This window comes from Lissotriton vulgaris, chromosome 6 (assembly GCF_964263255.1).
Source record: "Lissotriton vulgaris chromosome 6, aLisVul1.2, whole genome shotgun sequence".
Classification (NCBI taxonomy): Eukaryota; Metazoa; Chordata; class Amphibia; order Caudata; family Salamandridae; genus Lissotriton; species Lissotriton vulgaris.
In genome coordinates this window covers 427,162,264-427,187,688 of record NC_141694.1, presented here as the reverse complement: position 1 = coordinate 427,187,688, position 25,425 = coordinate 427,162,264, and the positions used below count along the sequence as shown (strand labels likewise).

General features: G+C 44.3%; 1 protein-coding gene and 1 non-coding gene across 2 annotated transcripts in view; one reads left to right on the top strand and one right to left on the bottom strand.

The window, feature by feature from the left end:
• Nucleotides 1-25,425, bottom strand: part of HCRTR2 (hypocretin receptor 2) — an 880,720-nt gene that overhangs the window by 280,000 nt on the left and 575,295 nt on the right. The window lies entirely within an intron of this gene.
• Nucleotides 2,064-2,193, top strand: LOC147707425 (small nucleolar RNA SNORA76). Its single transcript, XR_015296857.1, has one exon. It is a non-coding gene; the product is annotated as a small nucleolar RNA SNORA76 (small nucleolar RNA).

Below are 25,425 nucleotides of genomic sequence, written 5' to 3'. Positions count from 1 at the left end.
GTATTGCTGTGACAATGGATTCAAATATGATAATCTGTATTTTACAAAGAGTGATGAAAGATTTTACTAGTGTATGAAAAGGTGTATGTGATTGTCACGTGGATGTCATCATAAGTGATGTCATCAGTGATGTCATTTGAGATGTCATCTGTGATGTCACTGACCATGTCATGAATGATCTAGTATGTGACATCATCAGCAGTGGATTGCGGGTGCGCGAAAAATAGTTAGTACAACTAACTATATAGGAGCATTTTCAATGGTTTTTTAAATGCTAATTCCTAACTATATAAGGCCTGAAACCTACGGTTTTTTCAGTGAATTCGCAAGGTTTTTTAAATTCTAATTCTATTAGCGGATAGTGTTTAAATATGTTAAAATCCTTGTGGGACCACCTGAGCAGCCCTAGGGGGTCAGGTACTTTCTACCCTGCCCCCTTTTTGCATTCTACACATTTGTTTTTCTGCTTCTTTTGTGCCTCGGTCTACCTAGCACAAGATGAATGCCAACACTTCCTGGTTGAGCATGCTGCTTTCTTGTGAAAATTGCAAAAAACACAGTTGATGGACAGAATGCAGAACAATGTCTTACATTCACCCCAGTACAAAGATCTGGGCCTAAATCCATAGTTTTTTTGCACTCCACACCACCCTAGGTCAGACAATGGCTATATGCAAATCAGCGTTGACCCTGTGCCTCATGGGAACAGTCCAGCCCGACCTACCAAGCCATGTCTTTCCTAGACCGGAATCAAGCATCCAAGGACTGGTTTCTGGCTATCAGCCTTCTTTAGCCTGGATAGCTTGACTCAAGTGATGTGGAGAGCCTGGGGCTCACGTCTGAGCATACCCAGCCCACTCGGGGTGAAAATTGCAAAAAACACAGTTGATGGACAGAATGCAGAACAATGTCTTACATTCACCCCAGTACAAAGATCTGGCCCTAAATCCATCGTTTGTACCGCTTTTGGCCGCCATAAGTGTGGCAGGGTATGCTCAGATGTGAGTCCCTTGCTCACTTTGCCACTGGATTCAAGCAAGCCGGGCTGAAGACAGCTGGAATGCCAGAAACCGGTCCTCGGGAGCTTGTTTCCGGTCCAGGGAAGGCATGGCTTGGCAGTTTGAGCTGGACTGTTCCCATGAGGCACAGGGTCAGACTGATTTGCATATAGCCATGTCTGAACTGGGGTGGCAGAATGGGCTAAAGAACGGTGATGGATCAAACCCAGATCTTTTGACTGAGTGTGAGTGCTTGATTGGTTCAGATGCTCCGTCCATCACCACCCCCTTTTGTACCGCTTTTGGCCGCCATAAGTGTGGCAGGGTATGCTCAGACGTGAGTTCCTTGCTCACTTTGCCACTGGATTCAAGCAAGCCGGGCTGAAGACGGCTGGAATACCAGAAACCGGTCCTCGGAAGCTTGTTTCCGGTCCAGGGAAGGCATGGTTTGGCAGTTCGGGCTGGACTGTTCCCATGAGGCACAGGGTCAGACTGATTTGCATATAGCCATGTCTGAACTGGGGTGGTAGAGTGGGCTAAAGAACAGTGATGGATCAAACCCAGATCTTTTGACTGGGTGTGAGTGTTTGATTGGTTCAGATGCTCCGTCCATCACCACCCCCTTTTGTACTGCTTTCCTGTGAAAGGCATGCTGATTGGCTGCCACTGTCTGTCAACACTCCAAACCAGGAAGTGTTGGCAACCATCTTGTGCCTCAGTAGAACCAAGTAGGCATGGGCGAAATGTGCAAATTCGCGTTCTGCGAATTCACGGATTTCCCTGCGAAATCGCAAAAAAATCTGCGAATTCGCACATTTTCCAGCGAAATCGCTGATTTTTTAAATATATGCCCTGGAGTACTTTCTACTGGCTAATCCAGTAAATGCTCCTTCATTGGATAAATGTATAGTGCTTTTACTACACTGCAGCTGCGTAAAGGGCTAGAAGACGTGTCTCCAGTGACCATGTGGCACAGGCACACATGGTCACTGGAGACACATCTTCTGGCCCTTTACGCAGCTACAGTGTAGTAAAAGCACTATGGGGCAGAATTACAAGCCGCTTGCGCCTCTTTTGTGCCGCAGTTGCGTCACTTTGTGACGCAGCTGCAGCACAAAAGATGCGCCATGGTGCTGGGTTTTAATAACGTGACGCATCTGAGAGATGCATCACGTTGTAAAGCCCTGCGCCATCAGGAGGCATTCCGGCGCAGGGGAGGGCATTCCTGCGCAGGAACGCCTCCTAAAAGGGGCTGAGTGAAATCTACAAGATTTCACTCAGTCACTTTTAGGCCAATGCTGCATCAAAACCCTGCGCCTGATTGAACCAGGCGCAAGGCTTGACACAGCATTGGGGAGATAGGGCCCCCCAGAGCATTGCTGGAGCTGTGTCCAGCAATGCTGAGAGATGCATCACATTGTAAAGCCCTGCGCCATCAGGAGCCATTCCGGCGCAGGGGAGGGCGTTCCTGCGCAAGACGCCTCCTAAAAGTGGCTGAGTGAAATCTACAAGATTTCACTCAGTCACTTTTAGGCCAATGCTGCGTCAAAACCCTGCAAAGCAGGTGCAAGACTTGACGCAGCATTGGGGAGATAGGGCCCCCCCAGAGTATTGCTGGAGCTGCGTCGCGCTTGCTGATTAGACAGTAGAAAGTACTCCAGTTGAGTAGAGGTATTGCACAAAACGGTGGCATCTTCGTGGACAAACACGCAGGGCGGGATTCATTCTGCCCCCTGTTAGACTTGTTTTTTGTGCCCTTCTGCCCTCTGTTAGACTCGTTTTTCCCTTGTTTTTCTGCCCTTCTGCCCTCTGTTAGACTCATTTTTCCCTTGTTTTTCTGCCCTTCTGCCCTCTGTTAGACTCGTTTTTGTGCCCTTCTGCACTCTGTTATTCCCTTGGTTTTCTGCCCTTCTGCCCTAAGTTAGACTCGTTTTTTGTGCCCTTCTGCCCTCTTTTAGACTCATTTTTGTGCCTTTCTGCCCCCTGTTAAACTCGTTTTTTGTGCCCTTCTGTTCTCTGTTAGACTGTTTTTGTGTGCCCTTCTGCCCTCTGTTAGACTCATTTTCCGTTGTTTTTCTGCCATTCTGCCCTTTGTTAGACTGCTTTTTGTGCCTTTCTGTCCTCTGCATCACCACATCATCATTCAACGCTACCCCAGCATCACTCAGCACCACCACAGCACCACTCAGCACCACCACAGCACCACTCAGCGCCACCACAGCATCACTCAGTGCCACCACAGCATCACTCAGCGCCACCACATTATCACTCAGCACCACCACAGCACCACTCAGCAACACCACAGCATCACTCAGCATCACCACAGCATCACTCAGCACCACCACAGCACCACTCAGCACCACCACAGCACCATTCAGCGCCACCACCGCATCATTCAGCACCACCACAGCATCACTCAGCACCACCACATTATCACTCAGCACCACCAAAGCATCACTCAGCACCACCCAGCATCACTCAGCACCATCCCAGTATCACTCAGCACCACCACAGCACCACTCAGCATCACCACAGCACCACTGAACATAATCTTCACAAAAGTTATTTACAAAAGTTTAGGCTATTGCCATTATAAATTAAAATCACTTTTATTTAAGTATTAATTATTTAAAAAAATTAAAAGCCATTGTAATTTGTAATATCAATACATCTAAGTCACGTAGATACAAAACATGTTGCATTACAAATGCTATAGGTGTCACATTTGCGAAAGTTATAACTATTGGCATTTTAAATGACAAAGCTATTAATTTAGCTATTTTCAAAACCAACACATAAATAAAAAAATTGTGATTTCCAAGACCAATAGCTCAAACTTTCCTAATGCGAGACCTATTGCATTGCAAATGCTTGTTTTTATATCTGTCAGTGCTTCCTGTTGAGGTTTAATTTTCGTGACAGGCGCCTCATTGCCTACTTGTAACTATTCTCTGACCCTGCTTCAAGGGTCAGAGCAGGGTCAGAGAATAGTTGCAAGTAGGCAACGAGGCGCCAGGAAGCACTTACAGGCTTACAGCAGCAGGTGCCCAAGTTGAAGTTAATTTCTTTGTAACCCTTTTGTAAAAGGTTACAAAAAAATTAGCTTCAACTTTTGCACCTGCTGCTGTAACACTGTAAGTGCTTGGCTGAAAATTCGCCCCCGCTGATTCACGGATTTTACCGCGATTTCACGAGATTCGCGGATCGCGAAATCTTGGAAAATCCGCAAATTCCGTTAGCGGAACGAATTTTCAGCCCATACTTAGAACCAAGGCACAAGAAATCAGTGAAACAAAGGTGCAAAACACGCAAAGGGGGCACAGTAGAAGCCCCCTGACCCCCTAGGCCTGCTCAGGAGGTCCCACAAAGACCCCCAGGCCCAAAAATATATTTTTTTCGGATTTTCCCCGTGGCACGCTCAGGGTACGCGTACCTGTAAGCGTACATGGGAATGCACCCATCGCTTACCCCGCAAAAATTAAAAAAAAAATATATTTTTTTTGCACCTCAGGGTCCTTCAAGGCCCCCCTCAGAAAACCTAGGGGGTCAGGAGGTGTCTACCCTGCCCCCCTTTAATCATTTCCCCCCTTTGTATTTTCACCTCTTGTGTCTCGATTCTACCGAGACACAAAGATGGCGGACACTCCGGACTGTTTAGAATGTTGACAGACACCCGAGAGCCAATCAGCTTTCCGCTCGCGCACATCCGTGGCACGCCGGGTGCGCTCCCCGGTACGCGTACCCATAAGCCCTGGAAGCGCGCATATATATATATAAGTGTTTTTTAACCAAATTTTCGTAAAAACCACTGGAGCAATTTTCACAAAATATAGAAAAGGCACTTCGCTAATATATGTATTCACTAAGATACACTTAATAAGGAAGTTAACAAATCATTTTTTTTTTTTTAAAACATCCATTTACACACTTATTTAACCATTTATTCTTCCATCGACCTTTACAAATACATATATAAAACAAATTTATTTTTAAGAAAGACACACATTCACTGGATGGTGTCATCAGTGATGTCATGAGTGATGTCACTGACCATGTCATGAGTGATGTAATATGTGACATCATGAGCAGTGCATTGCAGGCGCGCAAGTTATAGTGAGTCCAACTAACTATAACGTGGGAATTTCAATGGTTTTATGTCAGTAAAATTTCCAGCTAACTATAACTGGTGTGAAACCTATGTTTTTTTCAGTGTATTTCATAGGTTTTTTAAATGCTAATTCCTAACTATAACTGGTGTGAAACCTATGGTTTTTTCAGTGAATTTCAAAGGTTTTTTTAATGCTAATTCCTAACTATATAAGACCTGAAAGCCCACCAGGAATCTCCAGTATGCGCCAGGGGACTGCATTGCAGAGAGGTGTAATGAAGCCATGACCCTTTTTACACCTCTCTGCAACGCAGCCCCGTGCATGTTTGAAGAGGGGGAACTAATTCCCCTTGCATACTGGAGGGCCCCTGGGGGCCAACTAGCCCACCTGGAACCTCCAGTATGCGCCAGGGGGCTGCATTGCAGAAGTGTAATGAGGCTATGCCCCTTTTTACACCTCTCTGCAACGCAGCCCCCTGCCGCGTTTGCAGAGGGGGAACTAATTCCCCTTGCATACTGGGGGTCCCTGGGGGCCAACTAGCCCACCAGGATTCTCCAGTATGCGCCAGGGGGCTGCATTGCAGAGAGGTGTAATGAGGCCACACCCTTTTTACACCTCTCTGCAATGCAGGCCACTGGCGCGTTTGCAGAGGGTGGACTAATTCCCCTTGCATACTGGGGGTCCCTGGGTCATATCTGCCCAAACACCGATATTCCGAACGGCTGAAAATGACTTTTCTTGAGTAACATTTGGATTTGGATTATCATGTCCTATACTTTGGAATTTTTGAAAGACTAACTTTGAGGATGCTATAAATTACTCAAGTCTGCCCGAATTGTGTGGGTAAAATTGATACCTAGTCACTTTGAATAAGAAGGTACTTACGTCTCGTCTAATATTTGGAAGAAATATCTAGTTATATGACAACAGGATACCGACATAACTTGAAGGAAATAAGAACGCCCTGAAGAAGTTCTGTTGTACAGAACGAAATGTTTCGGCTGGCTGTGGTACATAAACTTAAGGAAAATAAAAGCATTTGAATATTCACCAAGATTCAGCGCTTCAATAAGGACTCTAAGTGATATGATTTGATTGGACTCATTGTGCAAGTGGTGCTGTGCCAAACTTTGGAATATTCTCCACTACGCTCTACTACTTATTCTCTCCTACTCCACTACTCTCAAATACTCACTCTCTACTACTCATTCTCTACTACTCTTCTACTCTTTACCACTCTCTCTCTACTACTCACTCCCTACTACTCGCTACTCACTACTACTTCTGCTACTCACTATCTACTACTCTCTACTACTCACTCTCTACTACTCTCTCTCTACTACTCACTCTTTACTACTCACTACTACTCTCTACTACTCACTCTCTACTACTCTCTACTACTCACTCTCTACTACTCTCTCTCTACTACTCAGTCTCTACTACTCACTCTACTACTCACTCTCTACTACTCTCTACTACTCACTCTCTACTACTCTCTCTCTACTAGTCTCTACTACTCTCTACTATTCCCTCTGCTACTCAGTCTCTACTACTCTCTACTACTCACTCTCCACTACTCACTCTCTACTACTCTCTACTACTCACTCTTTACTACTCTCTACTACTCACTCTCTACTGCTCTCTACTACTCACTCCACTACTTACTCTCTACTACTCACTCTCTACTACTCACTCTCTACTACTCTCTACTACTCACTCTACTATTCACTCTACTACTCATTCTCTGCTACTCTCTCTACTGCTCTCTACTACTCTCTACTACTCACTCTCTACTCTCTATTACTCACTCTCTACTCTCTACCTTTCTCTACTTCTCTCTCTACTAGTCTCTACCTCTCTACCTCTACACCTCCACCTCTCTACCTCTCTCTACATGCACACATATACACATATATGCATATATATGCATAAGCATTTATATATATGTATGTGTATGTATGAATATATAAAAACAGCTACTTTTTTTAAAAACTGTAATTCTTTTTCCCCATGGTACGCTCACCGGTACGCTCCCCGGTGCGCGTACCGGGCGCTCCCCCCGCGAAAATAAAAAAAAAAAATTTTTTTGCCCCGCGGGGCCCTTTTATGGCCCCCACATCAAACCTAGGGGGTCAAGGGGGGTCTACTCTGCCCCATTATGGTCAATTCCCCCTTTGTTTTAGCCACCTCTTGTGTCTCGATCCTACCGAGACACAAGATGGCGGCCGCTCCGGACTGTTTGGAATGTTTACAGACACCTGAGAGCCAATCAGCTTTCCGCACGCAGGTCGGGTAGCGTGCCCGGTACGTGCCCCGGTACGCGCCCCGGTGCGTGTACTGGGGCATGCCTATTGATATAAATATTTTTTTGAACCTAAATTACTCAAAAACCACTGGAGCACTTATCTTGAGACATAGCAAAGGCACATCGGGCTACCAGTCCCTACAATTTTGCCAAGTTTGGTGGAAATCCATTCAGCCGTTCGGGCTAAAAGTGAGTTTGACCGCCCTATGGAAATTAACATGGGTAAAACACGTTTTGGGACCTTATTTTATCTCGGCCCCCGCTTCACGAATCCCCCCCCAAACTTTCAAGGAAGGACCGGAGCTCCGCGAGGCAAATTTGAGGAAATTTTCAGGCAGATTCGTCAACCGGCGCCAAAGTTATTCCAAATAGAATTTTGAGATTTTGCATTAAAAAAAATCCTAACTATAATATATATTCACTGAAAAAACCATAGGTTATAGACCATATATAGTTAGGAATTAGCATTTACAAAACCTTATTTTACTCACACAAAACCATTGAAATTCGCATATGTAGTTAGTTGCACTAACTATATATCTCGCACCCGCAATCCACTGCTGATGATGTCACATATTTCATCATTCATGACATGGTCAGTGACATCACTGATGACATCTCAAATGACAATTTTCGGAAAAACCACTGGAGCATATATCTTTAGACATAGCAAAGGCACATTGGGGTACCAGTCCCTACAATTTTGCCAAGTTTGGTGGAAATCCATTCAGCCGTTCGGGCTAAAAGTGAGTCCAACCGCCCTATGGAAAACTCAATGTTAAAAACACGTTTTGGGACCCCCCTTTTTTCTCAGCCCCCGCTTGACGAAACCCCCCCAAACTTTCAGGGGACGCTCAACAAACTGTGCCATTTTCCTGAAAATTTCAGCCAATTCCGTCCATCAACGCCAAAGTTATTCAACATTGAATTTTCAGAAATCCCTATTCAAAAAAATCCTAACTATATATATATTCACTGAAAAAACCATAGGTTATAGACCATATATAGTTAGGAATTAGCATTTAAAAAACCTTATTTTATTTGCACAAAACCATTGAAATTCCATATATAGTTAGTTGCACTAACTATATATCGCGGACCCGCAATCCACTGCTAATGATGTCACATATTACATCATTCATGACATGGTCAGTGACATCACTGATGACATCACTGATGACATCTCAAATGACATCACTGATGACATCACTGATGACAACACCCAGTGACTGTATGTTTCTGTAAAGTTAAAATATGTCTTACATATTGAAGAATGAGTGGATGTATAAGTGTCTGGATGAAGGATTTAGTAGGTGCATGACTGACTGTATGAGAGAATGATTAAATGTGTCTCACTGAGTGCATGGGTTAGTGATTAAAGTGTCTTAATTTGGCAATCATTATTTATCTTCTTCTGTAAACTGCTGCATGTTTAAATCAGTAGCTATATCAGTAACTATATGGGTTATTGAATGGTTGCCCAAGTATTTATATGGGAGACTGATTATGTGTGTGGGTGGCAGGGAGGTGTATGACTCTGTTCATAGATGTGTGAGCAGTTGATTCACTAGATGTATGGGTTCAAAAGTGCATGTGGAAACAGCTGTATGGGCGGTTGACTGTGTGCATGAGTATATTGGTGAGTGAATGGATATCTCAGTTCTACATGTCAAAGTAAGTACATATGTAAAACACACTCCATGTGAGAGTTGACATATATAAATAACTGAACATAAGAGCCAGTGAATGTGAGAGTGGCTGTATGAATCATTGTAAACTTGTATCAAGGATTGTATAAGAGAGTAAATATGTGTTAGTATATGTTTGAATAAGTAAGGTGTGTATAACTGTATAGTTGAGGAAATGGAGGTGTGATTGATTCTTTGCATGACTGACTAGGTGTGTGAGTAACTCCATGGATGTGTGACAGTCTGTGAGTGCCTGTTTACACTGAGTGTATCTAAGGTTATATTAGAGTCTGAAGATGTATTATCACATAAATGATATCATCAGTGATGTAATCAGTAATGTCAAATGAGATGTCAGTGATGTCATCAGTGATGTCATTTGAGATGTCATCAGTGATGTCATCAGTGATGTCATTTGAGATGTCATCAGTGATGTCATCAGTGATGTCACTGACCATGTCATGAATGATGTAATATGTGACATCATTAGCAGTGGATTGCGGGTCCGCGATATATAGTTAGTGCAACTAACTATATATGGAATTTCAATGGTTTTGTGCAAATAAAATAAGGTTTTTTAAATGCTAATCCCTAACTATATATGGTCTATAACCTATGGTTTTTTCAGTGAATTTTCAAGGTTTTGTAAATGCAAATTCCTAACTATATATGGTCTATAACCTATGTTTTTTTCTGTGAATTTCATTGGTTTTTTAAAAGCTAATATCTATAGCTGTAAAATATATTCTTTATTAAGTGACGTATCACGTAGCCCGTGAGACGCCTCATGATGCATCGCATAACCGTGACGTATCGTCTCTGCAGCGCAAACCAAACCCAAAACGTAAGCGCGCCAGAACACGCTTAAAGATATATATATATTTTTTTAACCTTAATTAGACAAAATCCACACGTGCACATATCACAAACGTTCAAAAAACACAATATGTCGGACTCCCGGTACGCTGCCGGTTAGCTGCCCGGTTAACGTACCAGGAAGCACCTTTACCGCGAAAAATCGCAATTTTTTTTTTCACCCCCCAGGGAACTTTAATAGCCCCCTCATCAATCCTAGGGGTTCAGGAGGGGTCTGCCTTACCCCTTTCATTCATTTACACCTTTTTTTTTTCCACCTCTTGTCTCTCGATCCCACAGAGAAACAAGATGGCGGCCGCTCCAGACTGTTTACAATGATAACAGCCAATCAGCTTCTCCTCAGACTCCCGTTACACTGCCGGTTAGCTTCCCGGTTAGCTGCCCGGTTAGCTGCCCGGTTCGCGTACCAAGACGCGTCTCTACGGTGAAAAAATCGGATTGTATTTTTTTTGTTTTTTTTGGCCCCGCGTGGCTTTATACTATCCCCCTCATCAATCCTAGGGGGTCAGAAGGGGTCTACCTTGCCCTCTTTCCTTCATTTCCCCCTTTGTTTTGGCCTCCTCTTGTCTCTCGATCCTACCGAGAGACTAGATGGCGGCCGCTCCGGACTGTTTACAATGTTGACAGCTAATCAGCTACTCCTCAGACTCCCGTTACACTGCCGGTTAGCTTCCCGGTTAGCTGCCCGGATAGCTGCCCGGTTCGCGTACCAAGACGCGTCTCTACGGCGAAAAAATCGGAATTTTTTTTTTTTTTTTGGGGCCCGGCGTGGCTCTATAATATCCCCCTCATCAATCCTAGGGGGTCAGAAGGGGTCTACCTTGCCCCCTTTCCTTCATTTCCCCCTTTGTTTTGGCCTCCTCTTGTCTCTCGATCCTACCGAGAGACAAGATGGCGGCCGCTCCGGACTGTTTAGAATGTTGACAGACACCGGAGAGCCAATCAGCTTCGCTTCGCAAAGTTCCGATACGCGAAAAGTTCGCGAACCGGAGCACTGCCCGGAGCGCTGTTACAGATATATATCTTGTTTTAAACGTTAATTTCTCAAAATTCACTGAAGCACATATATTGAGACCTAGCAAAGGCACATCGGGCTAACAGTCCCTACAATTTTGCCAAGTTTCGTGAAAATCCATTCAGCCGTTCGGGCTAAAAGTGAGGCCAACCGCCCTATGGAAATTAACATGGGAAAAACGCGTTTTGGGACCCCCCTTTTTTCTCGGCCCCCCCTTTACGAACCCCCCCCAAATTTCCAGGAGCTGCTCAGAAACAAAATGTGCCATTTTCCTGAAAATTTCAGCCAATTCCGTCCACAAACGCCAAAGTTATTAGGCATAGAATTTTCAAAAGTTCCATAGAGAAAAAATCCTAACTATATATACCTACTGGCTATCGCCAGTAGGTAATATATATATATATATATATATATATATATATATATATATATATATATTCACTGAAAAAACCATAGGTTTCAGGCCTTATATAGTTAGGAATTAACATATAAAAAACCATTGAAATTGCTCCTATATAGTTAGTTGGACTAACTATATTTGGCGCACCCGCAATCCACTGCTGATGATGTCACATATTACATCATTCATGACATGGTCAGTGACATCACTGATGACATCACTGATGACATCTCAAATGACATCACTGATGACATCACTGATGACATCTCATTTGACATCACTGATGTCAAATGAGGAAATCAAAGAAGCAAGTCTGATTTATCCTTCATGCAGCAGATGCGTTAGTGGGCATTTTGATTTAACCACAAAAACCGTTTGATTAACATGTTCAAATTCGCAATTTTAAAGCACACATTTCACATAGATGGTATAGTTCAGAAGAAGAGCTCCAGAAATATTTCTGTACTGTTAACCTGTGCCAAGCATGACTATCCTTCCATAGGTGTTCTCACGTTTTTAACTTGCCATCATGATTATCTTTGAAATTAGCTAAAAACCCATAGATTTTGCAATAAATGTAAAGAATACGACCTTCTATATTTCAATATAGCTTATTTCTCCACGTACATTTACATCCTCTTTCTTCCTTTAAGAAGATTCTTAAGTTCCTATTATAATAGAGCCCGAGCTTTCCAGCCCATGCCCAAAACCTCAGGATTTGAAATTTGATTTGTGTTGTGTTTTCCACACAAGGTTATGAAAGGGGTCAATACATTCCACATACTTGTAAATTTCAGCAGGTCAAAAAGGTTGGTTTTTACCAGTAGAAAATGTTATTGACAATGTAATACACTTAATAAATACTGATCCCCGGCAATGAGGGCCTTGCCGTGCCAATGACTGAGAATATAGTGGAAATGGCAGGGTGGAAAAATGAAATGCACTTTTCTCACAATTTCCAAATGCAGGCAGAAGTGCTGGAGCATTTTGGTGGAGGCAACCAGCATATCTAGCACTGATGGCAAAGAGACCCTATTGGTACATCCATATGGGAAGTTACTCATACCAAAGCTACAGATACAGCCACTGGCAGCAAAATACCAATGCAGAGGATGAAATGCCTCACCACAAAAAACACATAACAGCCACTGCAGCAGGTGTCCTTTAACACTAAGTCAAGTCAAGTCAAGTCAAATAATTTGTATAGCGCGCTACATACCCAGAGAGTCTCAAGGCGCTTGGAGAGGGTGGGGAATTACTTGTCGAAAATCCAGGTTTTAAGTTGCTTTCTGAATGCTAGGTGGTTCTGAGTTAGGCGAAGGTGAGTGGGAAGTGTGTTCCAGGTTTTAGCCGCTAGGTAGGAGAAGGATCTTCCCCCCATGATGGTTTTGTTGATGCGAGGTACAGCAGCAAGGGCTTGGTTGGAAGAGTGAAGTTGGCGGGAGGGGGTGTAGAAGGAGAGTCGTGTGTTGAGGCATTCTGGTCCAAGTTCGTAAAGTGCTTTGTGTGCGTAGGTTAGGAGGCGGAATGTTATCCTCTTATTGATGGGGAGCCAGTGGAGGTCTTTCAGGTGACCAGAAATGTGGTCTTTACGCGGGATGTCAAGTATGAGTCTGGCTGATGCGTTCTGGATGTGTTGGAGTTTTTTCTGAAGTTTTGTGGTGGTACCGGCGTAAAGGGTGTTTCCGTAGTCCAGGCGGCTTGTAACCAGTGCGTGGGTGACCGTTTTTCTAGTTTCGGTGGGGATCCAGCGAAATGTTTTTTTGAGCATGCGAAGAATGTTGAAGCAAGATAATGAGACGGCGTTGACTTGTCTGGTCATCGAGAGTGAGGAGTCCAGGATGACTCCCAGGTTCCGTGCGTGGTCCGTCGGGATGGGTGCTTTCCCAAGGGCCTCTGGCCACCAAGAATCGTCCCAGGCAGAGGGGGAGGTACCTAAGATAAGGACTTCTGTTTTGTCTGAATTCAGTTTCAGACGGCTGTGCTTCATCCACTCGGCTACTTCTTTCATTCCTTCCTGTAGATTGGTTTTGGCGATGTTAGGGTCTTTGGTGAGTGGGAGGATCAGTTGGGTGCCATCAGCGTAGGAGATGATGTTGAGGTTGTGTTGGCGAGCGATGGCCGCAAGGGGGCTCATGTATACGTTGAAGAGGGTGGGGCTGAGTGAAGATCCTTGTGGCACGCCACAAATGACTTCAGTGGCCTCTGACTTGAATGGTGGGAGGCGGACTCTCTGAGTTCTTCTTGTAAGAAATGAGGTGATCCAATCCAGTGCTTTTCCTTGGATACCGATGTTTCTGAGGCGTTGTAATAGGGTACTATGACAGACTGTGTCGAAGGCTGCGGAGAGGTCGAGGAGGATGAGGGCGACTGTGTCTCCATTGTCCAGTAGAGTTCGAATGTCGTCTGTTGCTGCGATGAGTGCGGTCTCAGTGCTGTGTTTGGCTCGGAAGCCGGACTGTGAGGAGTCGAGGGATTTGTTGGTTTCGAGGAAGGCGGCGAGCTGGTTGTTGACAGCTTTCTCGATGACTTTGGCAGGAATGGTAGGAGCGAGATGGGGCGGTAGTTTTTGAGTTCAATGGGGTCTGCTGTGGGTTTTTTCAGAAGGGCACTGAGTTTGGCGTGTTTCCAGCTTTCCGGGAAGGTGGCCGAGTTGAGGGAGCAGTTGATGACGTCTCGGAGGTGTGGTGCTATGATGGAATCTGCTTTGTTGAAGATGTGGTGAGGGCATGGGTCTGTGGGGGATCCTGAATAAATGGAATTCATCAGGCGGATGGTGTCCTCGGTGGAGATTGGGTTCCAGTCGTTAAGGATGTTCAAGGGGGGTGAAGGTACGGCAGAAGGTTGGGTGGGTTGGTCTCCGGGTAGGTTGTCGAAGCTGTTGTGGATGTCTACGATTTTGTTGTAGAAAAACGAACTTAGGGAGTCGCAAAGGGTTTGGGAGGGAGTGATGTTGTTGGAGTTGGCAGTGGGGTTGGTAAATTCTTTGACGATGTTGAATAATTCCTTGCTGCTGTGGGCGTTGTTGTCTAGTCGGTCTTTGAATGCGGCTTTCTTGGCAGTCCGGATCAGTTGGTGGTGTATGCGGGTGGCATTTTTGAAGGCGTCCCTGGTGCTGGTGTTAGGGTCTTTTTTCCAGGCCTTCTCAAGGGAGTGACAGAGTTTCTTGGATTTCTTAAGATCATCGTTGAACCAGGGGGCGTTTTTGCTGCCTAATTTGATTTGACGTTTTTTCAAAGGTGCTAGGTTGTCGGCGCTGTTGGTTAACCATTGAGTGAGGTTGATGGCTTCTTGGTTAGCGTTCGAAGAGGGGGCAGGGGGGTTTTGAAGAAGTGATGAGGAGATCTGGTCGATGGTGATTTTGTTCCAGTTTCTTCGCAAAGTGGGTTGAGGATGGTTGTGGGTTGTGGTCTTTTTGTAGGTAAAGTGAACGCAGCTGTGGTCCGTCCAATGGAGATCTGTGGTGTGACTGAAGGAGATATGTTTGCTGGAGGTGAAGATAGGGTCGAGTGTGTGGCCTGCGTAGTGAGTGGGGGTATTGACAAGTTGTATGAGTCCGAGGTTGGTGAAATTGTCAAGGAGGGTGGTGGCGTTGCTGTCGTTGCTATTATCTAGGTGAAAATTGAGGTCTCCCAGTAGAATGTAGTCCTCGGAGGGGAGGGCGTGTGGGGTGATGAAGTCAGTGATGTCTTCAATGAATTGTGCACGGGGTCCTGGTGGTCTGTATAGTAGGGTGCCTCTGAGTGTGGTCTTGGGGTCGGTGTGAATCTGGAAGTGAAGGTGCTCGGCGCTAGCGAGGTTGACGTCTGAGCTGGTTGAGATGCGGATGGAATTCTTATGGACGATGGCGATGCCTCCTCCTGTTTGCTTGGTGCGGTCTTTTCGGATGATCTTGTAGCCTTCCGGGATGGCGATGGTGATGTCTGGGGCTGAGGAGGCATTCATCCATGTTTCTGTTAGGAAGGCGACGTCCGGAGAGATGGTGTCTAGTAGATTCCACAGGTCGATGGCGTGTCTGTGGACCGAACGGGTGTTGAGCAGGATGCATTTAAGGTGGTTGGTGTCGGATCTCTGTTTGGTATTAGTGGATGAGGAGTTGGTGTTGGTGCTGTCATACTTGCAGGAGTTGCATGTGAACGGTCCATGGGTGTGTCCAGGAGCGGCTTGGGCGCAGTTGGGGAGTCGGCCGGGGTTAAGGGCTAAGAGGGCGGAGGCGTCGTATGTGATGCGGGAGGGATGGGAGGAGCGGGGGCCAGGGGGTCTGGCGCTGGGCACGGTCCAGGCGCGGACGGGCGTAGACGGGCTTACCTTTGGCGCACCTTCGGCGCGGCTGCAGCGCGTGGACGCTGCGCGTGGGTCCATCTGTCCATAAATGGATAGTGGGGGGGCGGAGCGTGGGAGGGTCAGCTTGGGAGGCGGGAGCGGGGAGGAGACACGGGGACAGGTAAACAGAAACAACAACAGCAAAATGGCGGTGGGGTAGCGCGATTCTAAGCAGGGGCACAGTCGATCTTAAAATTGCCAAAATGCAGTACACGCGCTAAAGTTGCCACTAAGCAGGAGCACTGAGCAAATTAATAAATTAAATTATTCCGCTGAAAAACGATACCAGGCAAATGCAGATTAAAATTAATTAATTAGAGTAAAACGATACCAAGCGCTATACAGGAGCGCTATGCACAAGTGATACCAGGCGCTATGCAGCTGCACTATCTCTGGAAGGCAGGGCTCGCAAGCTGCATGAATTATCACTCACATGACCTCTTTAAATATATTGCACTATTAGTGTATTTTTTAACCATATTCTAGATTGTAACAGTTACAACATACATGTAAATTCCTAAATCTAAGTCATTTGATTTCAGAACAATAAGATCAATATCCCCAAGATTGCTTTGTCCATGTAAATGGAAAAAGCAAACTGCCATGGATTGTTTATGTACAGGAAGGACCCCTCCCTGTACATAAACAGTCTGTAAAAAATGCCATTGTGTGACTTTCATGTGTGCTGCATGAACCAGCACATATGACAGTGACAGAATGGCAATTTAGGATTGGTTATGTGCAGAAAGGGACATCATCCTGCAAATAAACAATTCTCCCCTGCACGCAGACACCCTTGCACTATGGTTCAAGGGTGCCTGCGTTAGCACTAAGTTTAGCGCCATCGCAGGGAGAAACGCAAGGCTGCACCACATTCTTGAAAATATGGTGCAGCCTTGCGTTCCAGAAGTGGTTGAGAGAGGCGTTAAGCCAAGACGGCGAACGCCTCTCTCCGCCACTTCCTTGTACAAGTCCCCCCTAATACCTAATGTTTGTTATGCAGTTTGCATGAAAACTGGGTGCACAAGGAACTCTGCCACAGTTGTTTTCAAAACATAAATCCCTGCTAAACACAGTCCCCGCCCCCCAGGTCAGCACCCAGTGCGACAGAACCAGTTGCACTGCCCTAAAGCCGGCCCTGTGCGTATGGGTAGAACACTATGCTAGGGAGTGGAAGCCCGATGTTTCAGCCACAACACTCCAACAGTGCTGTCACTTCTAGGAGGTGCCTGAATGGAAGGCTGTGTGCGGGTAATACTGTACAAATCAGTACTTCATAGTAACATTCAACCTTCTTCAGCAAATGTAGGAACACATTTAAGGAACATTTTCTATCTTTTCAAATTCAGATATTAGGTGCACAGGTACAGAAATCCTACTTGGACTACGGCCTATATAATCCGCTCACTGTTCAGCACTATACAAATACAATATGAAGAAAAAATAAATAAAAACATTTCAACATCGCCCCAACGAAACTTCCTTTCTCCATGCCTTAGATAACGTTCTCAAGTTAGCGAAATGAGCATCTTTCCCATACCAATGTTAATAATATTTATTTATATGCATATTTACTGCTGATTTCCGTTCCGCCTGCCTTTATTTAACTTTTCCACTAAAGGCTTGAAACTCACTTTTGGCTCCCAAGGCAATTTTCAATCATAAGATATAAAATATGAAATGGAATAGGTGAATACAATGAAATCACCCAGCCAGAACACACAATTACAACATTAAAATATGCTTCATATTTTAGTGTGGTGTCGAATGAAGTTTAACCATCAGCTCAGCAGACTTTGCGGATAAAGTTATTGCAGAAATAATATTGGTGTTTCTGAAAAAAGGATAACAAGGCTGAAATAAGCAGTGTGTGCTAGGCAGTTTGCGATCAAAGAATTATATTCCTTCACAAAAAGTCGGAACGGCCTGTCAGCAAACGTGCAGATCACAGCTTTACAAAAGGAGAATTCTATACAAGACTAGAGGCTAAATTATGACTTCTTTAGTGCAAAACGACTTGCAGCAATAGCGAGTCACAGAATACAAAACACTTTGAAAATGAAAGAAACAAAAGTTCTCCCGGATGTACTGCGACCCATTCTAATGTTCCCTGAATGATTATATCAATCACAGTCTGGTAGGGTAAGGAAATAGTGTGACCCCAACCTCCGAAAAATCTCCTATCTCACTGATATTCACAGGTTTTAGCTTTAAAGGGGACTCTTGAAGAGCGGGACATCTGTAAGGTCCTGCTTTACGCCCCAGGCACAGTTCTCTCATCTCCTTCCAAAGCCTCTCTTCAAAGACCCAGGCCTGGTGCTGTTCTTTTACTTTTTTGCTTCTTTGGCAAACAGTATTGGTTCTCATTTGATTTGAAATATATTTTAAAAGTATGTGGTGTCAAATTCAACATTAATGGTATTCTATTTCATATTCTAGTATTTTAGTGCTTATAATTGGTCTTGGTTTCATGTGGTTACTGCCTTTTTCTTCATCACTAGAGCCGCCACTGTGTAAGCGCTACTCATGTGCTTCAAGGCTTCACCTACTGCAAAGGAGGGGGAATGGTTACTTGCTCAGCTACTGAGGAATTTAGTTACTTCTAATTACATTTATAAGGTAAGCAAGTGCAGGGACCTGTTTATCACATTAGTGGGTGGCTGTTAGATGCATGTAATTTCCATCTGTAGTGCAATTTGATTTCACCCATGATGGAGCAAGGATTCGCACATTAAGCGACTTGCTTGTATTCCTGAACCTCGAATAACGTTAATAAAGTAACCAACATGTTTGTTTTACTAATTTTGCATATTTTATATCAACATTGGGTGTCCGAGTGAAGCTTGCCAATGTGTTTTACTAACCGTAATACGCTTGCATTTAGGATGGCTGCTGCTACGCGAGGGTTTCTACTGCGCATGCGTCTGTCATACTCACGTGACATGACGTAGTCCTTACTTTGGAGGGAATCTGTCGCTTCTGCGCACTAGTGTTAATATGGCTGCTTTATGTTCTCACATGCGAGAAGCTTGCACTGCTGCTTTTGCTAAGTGGTTCGTTCTGCCTAATCCTAATGCTATAGTTAAAATTAAGATAATGGGTATAGAGTAGAAATACATGGTATACAGTGTATTCATTTATTCTGTGTTCTAAAACTGTTTCCTTTCTACTTTTTATGTATCGTAATCTTTGGGCCTGGGAGGTGTTATTACTCCATCTTGAAAGTCCTTCTGTGCATGTTCAAGCCTAGCAAGAAACTGAACTCGTTTGTCATTGAACGGAAGCCAAAGACAGTCACAGCCAAGATGCTCCTGAGAAGCTGAACCCCAACCCTGCTAGAAGAAGCTAAACTGTACTCAATATATTACAATGTATTCAATGTTAAATTCTCCATTGTTAGGTGGACTGAATATGTCATGTGAAAAATAAATTGATGGGCGGGAACGTAAAATTAATATTCAACACTGAAGTATCAGAATTTAGTGTGGTGTGATGACCTCTCCTCCTCATTTGTCCAATCGAAATTGGGGATCCGTACACTTGCAACATTGGGGGGTGGCACACTGACCTGAAAAATAGTATAACTAGGGTAGGCTTAGCTAGTTATTTTGTCCAACTTGTCCGAATAGCTGACCTGTCACTGACCCAACGCACTCAATAGGTGACTAAGAGCAGAGGGCTGCAGAGCCCTCTGTCAGAAGATTCGCTGATCCAATCGGGGTTCCGGGAAGCTAGAGTGCTGGCTAAGCACTTTGTCGGTGGATGCTGTAACCCAATCGGGGTTTTTGGCTAATTACTTGCAGAAAGGGAGTAACGCAGGTGTTACAACTGAACTGCTGGTGCTGGTCTTAACCTTTGGTGGTCCTGTCCTGATCCAAATCTGGTTTATCCTGTCCTAATTCTAATTTGCACCTGCTGGCCTACTGGCGTCTTCATCCTTTGGAGTTTTCTGTCCTTTAAAACTGACCTGTGGCCAGGGTTGGTCTTCACACCATTATAGGTAAATATAAATCTGTCTGGGTTCATCATTACATATGTTTTCCTCTCTTTAACTCGTTTTCATTAAATTTCGATTGCATAGGTTCTCTTTTTCTTACCTTTCCCTGTAGTAAATGATCAGTTGTTACTCCGATTTAATAGAATGTTCCACTTTTTTCTTACCCTCCTTATAGTTGAATGCTAAAACGATTTCATGATTGCACAATATGTTTTCCTTTTTTCTTCACTCTCCTTTTGAAAGTGCTTAAGTTTGGTTATTGGATTAAATAGTGTGTTCCCTTTTCCTTACCTTACCTTCCCTATAGCTAAATGCTCAAATTGTTCTTGTGATTGCATATTATGTTCCCTTTCCTTACCTTCTCTTTAAAAATTGCTTAAAGTTGTGTTATTTAGTATGTTCCTTCTTTTCCCACCCTTAGACAAATTGTGATAAACTGTCCTATTAAATAGCATGTTCCTTTTTCTTAGCTTCCCTTTAAATTGCTAAATGATTAGCATAATATATCTTTTGCATAGTTATACACTATTTTTGATTTTGGTTATTGACAGTCTTATTGCCTTCAATCTTTGGATCATGACCTTTTATGAAATTTAGATAAAGAGTTAGAAACTCTTCCCGAGTCTGTGGTTATTATATGAGTAAAATTTTTTATTTTTCCTATTATGCTAACCCCCTGATCCAAAAGGTTATAGGTACCAGTGACAAGGATTGGTAAGTCAATGGTATAGGACCTAGTAGGTAAAATATCTGGTAGTAGAGCGAAGGTTACCTGGTTAAGTAAATGTGTAATTGATTATGGGCCCAGGTGAGTATGGTAAATTTATAGTCGGGTGACCTGCGCACTCTATCACCCATAGAAGTTACCCATTTTCTCCATGGATGCTCTTTCCATCATATCAGCTTTCATTCTCGCATTTTCCTTCAAAGCTGATGTGATTGCTCTACTGTCCTATCATTTCACTGCAACATTTTCTTTACACACGCATGCTTGATATTCCATTACAATTAGGAATTCTCCTACATCCCTACCGACACTGACCTCACTCAAGAATCTAGCGCACTGGTCCAAATTCTCACCCTACGATTAAGACTCGCAAATATCCTTTCCACCTTGAACTCGAACAACCATTTCAACGACCCGCTCCCCTCTAACTGTCTTGCGACCGCTTCCAAATCCATATCCGGCAGGGATCAATCCCGACCTCGTTGAAAGCAGGCCAAGCCCTCCCCATTCTGAAAAAGCTGTCGCTGGACCCAGCCTCCCCAGATGACTTTAGACCAATTTCCAACATTCCTCTCTTGGCTAAAGTGCTGGAAAAGTGTTTTCAAATACAGCTAAGTCACCACATCAACAACTACCATCTACTCAATGACTGCCAATCCGGCTTCCGACTGGGACATAGCACTGAAACCACCTTGCTCCACATTGTCGATGATGCTCTTCAAGCTCTTGACCAAGACAAAACCTGTCTCCTAATCCTCCTGGATCTATCCTCGGCCTTCGATACTGTCAACCACGAGATGCTACTCGAATGCCTCAAACTTAGGATGGGATTAGATGGCACAGTTCTCGATTGGTTTAGTTCCTACCTCCAAAACTGATCTCAGAGATTCCTAATCAATGGCGAACTTTTCACCCCCTCCGTGGTCACGGTGGGAGTCCCACAAGGATCAACATTGTCAACGTTGTCCCCCACCCTTTTTAATCTCTATTTAGAACCCCTTGCCGAAGTCCTTCGCACTGCAAATATCTCCTTATATATGTACTCTGATGACACTCAGATCTACATAAAAATCTTATCTCTTGCGGAGATCCTCACCTTGAATGAGGCCCTGAAGCTGACCGTCCGATGGCTCTCCTCCAAACAACTCAAACTCAATGCCAATAAAACTGAGTTCCTTCTAATCTCTGCGCCCAAGAGCAACTCTGAGATCAAGACAGGGATCAAAGCTATCACAGCCTTAAATTGTCCCCCCACCATTGGGGACTCGGCCAATTCACTGGGAATTACCTTGGATTACCACCTAAACATGCAAGACCACATCAACTCAATGGCCAAATCTACCAGATTCCACCTGAGCTACCTATGGAAACTGAAACCCTTTCTAGCTGCCCCCAACCTAAAACTTGCAGTCCATTCATTAGTTATCTCTCGGCTGGAATATGGTTGCTCCACCCTCTCCGGTTTACCCAAGGTCTCTCTGGCACCCTTGAAAACCTGCCTCAACGCAGCCACCAGATTACTTACAGGCTCTAGAAAATTCGATCACATCACTCCTCACCTGAAAGCGTTGAACTGGCTTCCCCTCAAGGCTAGGATTCACCTCAAGCTGGCATGCATCACGCACAAGGCCTTACTCGCTAACTCCCCGGCGTATCTAGCACAGAAGCTCGTGATATCCGGAGGAAGCAGAAACTCATGATCGGCAAATGCCTTCCTACTCCGGCCTACACGCTTTAAGAAAAAAATACCTACAATCGGGCTTTCACCGGGACTGCTCCAAGAATATGGAACTCCTTCCCTGCCGACATCAGAAGAATCCCCTCCCTGGCACGCTTCAAAAAAGAGGCTAAATCCTTCCTCATGGTTAAAATTCTTGGCTAAACCCACTCCACAACCACTGAGAGACTTAGTACCCATTTGTTATCCTTCCTATTGTATGATCCTCAACTCTGTAAATTACCCTGTTGTATAGTTTTCTATTTCCGTCTCCTAATGTAAAGCGACCCTGCGATATCCTGCCTAAAATGATCCGATGTACAGTTTTCACCCTTTCCTCTAGTACCCAGCACCCCCTCCCTCCATTGCACAGTACCCTTTTGACACCCTGCCTTCCATTTGACCCTTAGATTCTGTAAAGCTCTCCGATGTACTGGTCTCCTGTGATAACCGTCTTTTCTGCATTACTCTATGAACCTGTAAAGCGCTCTGATACCCTCACGGGTCAAGTTTGCGCTCTATAAAACCTTAAAATAAAATAAATAAAATAAACATTGGGAAGTTTATTGGCTATATCATTTCTTCTTCTCAAACAGAACCTATAGTTCAGGAGATTGAATGTTCAAGGGAATGGTCAGATGCAGAGCAATCTGCAGCCCTTAATTGTATCAAATGCCAGGCAGTAAAAAGGCATGCGGCCGAGGCATTTCAGCCTTATGAAGCGGACCTGTTCTTAGTCCAAACAGTCAGTGATCTGTTGCATTTCTCCTAAAGGGTGGAAAAAAATCCATCCTTAAATGTTATGAAATGTAACCCTCTAAGTGTAATTACTGAGGCAAGTATAAAGGTTAATGTTGGATGTGTTCGGTGCACAGTATTTTGATACAAACAATACTACTCAACCAAGATCCGCAGAATGCACTCCTTACTTTCCAATTTTGGGACTTTCCAACTTTGTCATTCATTGGATCAGATCCCCAGTGGACGAACCCAGCAGAGCCAAATACAGTCACAGAGACTTGGTTTCACTTTACCCAGAAAACTGTCAACTACTCGGGCTGATTAAGATGTATTTTTGGAAACTGTTCTGAACTAATTTGTCTCGGACTCGTTTCCAAACGAATCGGGTCTTATGAGTCCAGGCGAGCGATTACGATGCTTCCCAACATCGTTCATACGGACTTGCATTGACTTCAATGGGAGCTGTGTTTCAAACGGGAACACAGGCTCCCATTGAAAAAAGGGGTGGATGAGGTAAACCTTTCACCCTGTGGCTGGCAACCCATGGTGCATGGTATTATTATTATCATTAATATTATTATTATTATTATTATTGTTATTAATATTATTATTATTATTATTATAACTTCAATTTGTATGATGCATAGCTACCCCGAAGAGTTTCCTGGTGCCTGCTAGAAAGGAAAGGGGCCAAGTAAAGAGATTACTGATTGAACAATCAAGTTTTTAGTCCACTGCGAAACTACTCATAGAGTGTTTCCTTATGTGAAGTCAAGAGAAGAGAGTTCCACTGGGAGGGACCTGGATAGGCAAAAGATCGACCACCTATGTGCAGCAGTCTAACTCTGGGAACTGAAAATTTTACTTGCGACATAGAGCGGAGAGAACATGCAGGTACGTAATGATGGACCAAGGATTGAAGGTATAGAGGGGCTGTGCTGGTTTTAATCTTAAACATATAGCTCAGGGCTTTGAATTTAATATGATTCTCCACCCTGAGCCAATGAAGATCACGAAGAGAGATAGAGGCCGTCCTCTGCACCTGGTAGAGCAGTCGAGCGGCTGCATTCTGCACCACCTGCAATTTTTGCAACATGTCTTCATTTACACCCAGGTATAAAACGTTACCGTTGTCCAGCCTGGAAGTAACAAGGGCCTGGACTACGGTTCTCCGCCTTGGGCCAGTCAGCATCCAAAGGATTTTGCCTACTGAGTCTTTTACCTTGGATAATAAACTCAGCTTGACCAGTAATACTTGTAAGGCACAGCTCAAAGGAGGCCTCATTAATGCCAGGTCCATGAGCAAGCATGGCCAATATGTCAGGGATCTAATCACAGACCAACAGCTGGACCTGTTATTTGTCACCGAAACTTGGTTGAAAGATTGGTGTTGTCCAGATGTCGCCGTCGCCCTCCCCCCTGCTATGCGATCCATGGGAAAGATAGAAGGGTTGGGCGAGGAGGGGATCTGGCTATTATCCTACGGGATTATTTGACCCGGATACAATCAAAGGAGCAGAAAGTCTTGGCTTTTGTCTCTCCCTTAATGCCACCATGTCCTTCTCAGGAGCTCTGATTTACTGCCCTCCGGGTCAGAGCACCGTCTTTACGGAGTCACTTGGGGATACCTTGAGCCATCTCTTGATTAAATATGCTAACTTCACTCTGTTAGGTGATTTTTATCTCCATTTAGAAGGCAGACTTAACCCAGGAATAGATAATTTCCTTCAAATAATAGATCTACTTCCTATGCACCAACTGGTGGAGAGTCCAAACCACCAGGCGGGCCATACCCTGGATGGAGTTTGTTCTAATCTGGCGGGGTTATCAGCTGATACCTCCACATGCAGGTATGGTCAGATCACTTTTTTGTCCCTCTCGCACTTAGAATCCCTCAGAAGATCCACCTTGATAAGTCATCCCTCAAACCCCATCAAGGGCACAAATGGGCACAGTTGGCGTGTAATCCCAAGCTGGCAACTTGTGCCCAGGCCAATATCCCTGCTCTGACAGGAAGCACAGAAATTGATTCACAACTTTTTCATTCCTGGATACCCAAGATATGCCACAAACTTTCTCCCTCAGAGAAACCGAGCAAACTTAAGAAACTAAAAACTCAGAAAGGGGAATATCCTTTACAACGAAACTCTAACAATGCGGTACCATTAAAACGCAGGTTTTACAACAAAAGTCGTTACAACGACTTTCGCTGGAGGGCGCTCTAGGATAGGGAATAGTTTAATTTACTATCCAACACCTTCCCTACTATCCACGGGGACTGGAGTTGGAATAGTAAATTAAACTATTCACTATCCAGCGCCCCCCAACGCAAGTCGTTGTAACGACTTGCGTTGTAATACCACGCGTTGTACCATCATACATCCGCTCAGAAAGTCCCCTGGTTCACGCCCATGTTGGCACAAGCACATTTGCTATGTAAACAACACAAGCAGCAATGGAGAAAATTGTACAACGCTGAACAAGAACTAGCATTCAAAAAGAGTAGAAAGCTCTATTATCATCAGATTA